The 4,350-nt window shown below is 38.4% G+C and overlaps 1 pseudogene; it reads left to right on the top strand.

The window, feature by feature from the left end:
• The first annotated feature begins 265 nt into the window (after positions 1–265).
• LOC119571024 lies at positions 266–3,904 on the top strand (annotated as a pseudogene).
• Positions 3,905–4,350: the final 446 nt, after the last annotated feature.

Raw genomic sequence — 4,350 nt, 5'->3', positions numbered from 1 at the left:
GGGACCTAGCAAATCCCGGAGAAGGAGGCTATTCTCGCTGCTGGGATCAGCTCCCGAACCATGGGGGCCCACAGACCTCCCTAGCCAGCTCGTCACGCCGGATACCCATGAAGTCACCCAGAACAATGCGAATATCTCGCCGGGGACAATTGTCTGCCAAAGGCGAGTTTGGCGTTTAAAAAGACCTTTAAAATCAATTTTTTACACATGGTAGGGGCATATACAGCAATAAGAGACATGAAACCAAAAACAGGGTTCAGTCTCAATGCCACAATACGCTCATCAAACCAGTGTCCCTCCAATTACGAGGGCTGAAGCGGTGGAGATGGCTCTGGTTACACCCTGGAGGTGTTTACCATCGCGTGGCCCGGCAGCAAGTAGGGTAAACCCCCCCAAAATGATCGTGCCCTACCAGGTCTTCTCACCTCTGAGAGGGCAGCCACCTCAACTCCCAGTCGCCCCAGTTCCTGTGATAGCAGAGGTAACCGCTCATCCTGCCGCAAGGACCAGATGTTCCAAGCGCCTACCCGGGAAAGCACGCCTGAGGTTAAGCCTCGGGTGGTCACTCCAGGTGCACGTCACCTCTGCGCCCCCGGCAAAAACAGCCCCAAATAAGGGGGTCGGCAGGCTGGGGACCGCCCATCCTTTTGGGGTGCTGAGGCTTGCCCCACAAACTTCATGGTGGGTTGGCGCCTGCCGGGGCGCAGGCAGGATGAGTAACTCTCGTTCCAACCTGCGCCCCGACATTTGCCCTCCCAGCGGGACCCACAGCCCGCCTTACTTGCTGGGTGGGAGGGACAACACCCCTCCCCCCAGCATATCCATTTATCTTTGACATTGCCAGTGGGTCTTTCTGGGGGGAGGAGGACTGGCAAGGGCCACCTCCCCCGAGCTGCCCCATTACCCCAGGGTGGCTAGGGGGCAGTTGGTACGAGGCAGAGCGTGTCCACGCTGGTGGGCCATTGCTCCATACTTCTAGGGCCTCCTGCTGCTCTGAGATCCCCCACAGTTTTAGCCTGGGACCGCAAGGTGCCCAGTTACCCACGGGTGGCCATGAGGAGGGACTGCAGAAGTCTGAGATGGAGAGGCTGTGACCTGGCAGGGGAGATATGCAAAAGCTGCTCCCTTTTTCGCACTGAGCTAGCCAGTGGTGGAAGCTGCAAGCGAGAAGGCATACAAGCACTTAACACTATCTAGGCTACCACACCATGCTTCACATCACCATGTGCATGAAGTACCCACCCATAAATACATATGTATTATATATATATATATATATATATATTATATATTATAATATATAATATATTATATAAAATATAATATAATACCCAAAAAGGCACTTTCCGTGGAAAGGAATGGGGACCCTACCAGTTTCTCACTCCAAGAGCATCACAACTCTGTGACCACGTCGGCTCAAACATAAACTACCGTGGAAAAAAAAAAAAAAAAAAAAAAAAAAAAAAAAAAAAAAAAAAAAAAAAAAAAAAAAAAAAAAAAAAAATATATATATATATATATATATATATATATATTAGATATATATATAATATAATATATAAGTATATATTATACTATAATAATTATCTAGTGATATATGTATATATTACAGGAATTTATAGTATATGTAGCAAAATACGATTCTATATATTAACATATTTCTGATGTACAATCGTGTCCTTTTCCCTTGTTTTTCTACCGGTATTAAACACGTTCAAGGAAACTGTTATGTGAACGGGATATAGCGGGCAAATCTTTAATCAAGTTTATCTATCATGTACTCCAATTAAAATGTTGTCAGAACTTAGCTTATATCCTAGAAGTGTATATTTTGTATTTCACAACTTTTTATTTAATGTTGTTGTTACGTAATTTAAAATTTTATGCACAACCCGGATTTAAAAACAAAGCCTCCCAATTTGACATCCAAACTGTTCAAGGTTCCTATTTATTGAAACAATATAAAACCTTCCAAAGGCTGATTCGCCTTAAAATTTAAAACATTGGGAGTAATGTGATATTACTTCATTCTGAATAAGTAACGCTTGCCCCCGATTTTTATAGAGAGATAAGACGCATCAAGAGAACTTCCGCTTCTCCGTCGCATCTTCACAGGTGACTTTATAATAATATTTATTGCTCTCTGTTATATGGCAGTGTTTTTTGTACATGTTGTTTATATTTGGCTTGAGTATTGTTTAGGTCCAGTTTTATATTTTATACCAGTGTATTGATATGCATGTTCTTGTATTTCCCTATTTATTTTCTAGGTTTTTGATTATTTTCTGTTTTTGTGTTAGATTTGTGGTGAATTTTTAATTTTATTTTTATATAATTTTAGATATGTAGCTTGGCCTAATGTTTATGATTTTACTTTTTTGATGATAGTTATAATAGTAATTTGTGGTAATATTATTTTTTTCGTGTGAGTTAAAGTAATTGAGAAATTGTGTAAGAAATAAAGACTGAAGTATCAAAACAAATTTATACTGTTACGAAAAATGAAATAGTTTGTATATGCTCAGAAATTAAGTTAAGTACAAGTATTTATAGATATGTATTTATATAGTATATAAATGAAATTAATAATAACAAAAATAACATGGTAATTTTTTTACATCAGCTCGTCTGCCGAGGCCTCTGCCTTGAGTGCTCCGGGAAAGGCCAACAAATGAGTGGCTGTAAGAGATGCTTTATTGAGGCTATACTGGTTGCACTTAGGATTTCAAGCTTGCATCTGAGGGTTATAGTAAGTTTCAGGTGGATTAGCCAATATGAATACAAGAAAAAAATTTTGTTGAAAAACAGATTTAGAACAGGAGAATTTTATAATAAATTTTTTAAGACTGAATTATGTATGTTCTGTTCACTTTTAACCATGCAACAAAATTTAGACATAATTTCAGTGAATATTATCTAATAATCAAAAAAAACTCTATGATGAAAGGAAGATTAAAGAAATTTTTATGCAGATCTTTACTAATCATACCCTATGAAATGCTAGTGCTTATAATAGTAGTTAGATTCACACAAATATGATTTAGTGTTTTTATTTCTTTACAAAGATTTATTTTCTTATTTATTTATTTATTTATTTTTTAAAGAAAACTTTGGGGGCAAAGAGCGAGTCCACTTTGTTCATTCAGCTTGTGATGAAATAGTTGCAACTGCTACAGCTACAAGTAAATGATTTGAATTAGAAAGGCAATATTTATGAAAGGCAATATATATTTAAATTTTCAAAAAAGGGCTCTCATCCCCATAGTCAAAATGGTGATACATTGGAAGATTTTACCCCACAGATTTTTGGGATCTTGCCCCAGTACTACCAGATGATTTCAATGACAATGAAATTCTAACAATTTCCCAAAAAGCAGTAAACATAAGGTCCACTGTTGAGACTAAGGAAAGTGGAGAGAAAGGAAAAGAGGGGTTTCCTTATACAAATTTCTTGATAACTGAAGCAGATAATCAGTCAAGTATTGGTATGAAAGGCAAAAAGCAATTGATTCAAGGGTTGGAAGAGGAAAACCATCCAAATTTGAGAGTAGAGGAAATGGAATGTTCATGGCCTCATATTAAAGAAAAGAAGCAATCCAACATTGATTTTCAAGAGATGAAGGATGCCCACTGTAAAGCAGATAAAGAGGAAATGGGGAACCAAGGAGTGAGAAAAAAGATAAAGTCCAGCCCCAGGAGGTCTTCGGCATCTGGAAAGAAACAAAGCAGGCCAACTGTGAATGAATGAGAAACCCCTCCAGCGTGAAAATAAAGAGGAAAGCCTTCAAGCCAGCTATTAAGAGAGGATCCTCAGAGGAATGAAACGTATCAGACTTTTCAAGGAATAAATGACCATTGTATTTTTAAAGGAGAAAGAATACCCCGCATCAACCAGTTTAAGTAATGTCAATAGCATTTTTGAATTGTATTTATTTCCCGTCCCCCGACCCAGAGGCAAACATGGCCGGAGCGACACCAGAGTAACAATTATATGTTTTATATTGTAGACCGTTGATTGCAGGGAAAGAGTAAGAATAGCAGGTGCCTCGAGCTTGGAATATGAATGATACTCTACTCTTTTGTTGGGCTGCTTTTTTTTGCTATTTAGATTATGTAATGATAATGTAAAAAAAATATATTAAATATGATACTCGTGGATATAATATATATATTATATTTTATATTATAATATATATATATAAAATATATATATATTAATAAAAAAACAAAACCACCACACACACACCCCACAAAACAAACACACCCCACACCACACCCACACCCCACACACACACACCCCCCACACCCCCACACCACACACACACCAAACCACCACACCCACACACACAC

The sequence above is a fragment of the Penaeus monodon genome, unplaced genomic scaffold, assembly GCF_015228065.2.
Source record: "Penaeus monodon isolate SGIC_2016 unplaced genomic scaffold, NSTDA_Pmon_1 PmonScaffold_4802, whole genome shotgun sequence".
NCBI lineage: Eukaryota > Metazoa > Arthropoda > Malacostraca > Decapoda > Penaeidae > Penaeus > Penaeus monodon.
Note: the sequence above shows the minus strand (reverse complement) of the source record. Positions and strands in the feature narration are given on the sequence as shown.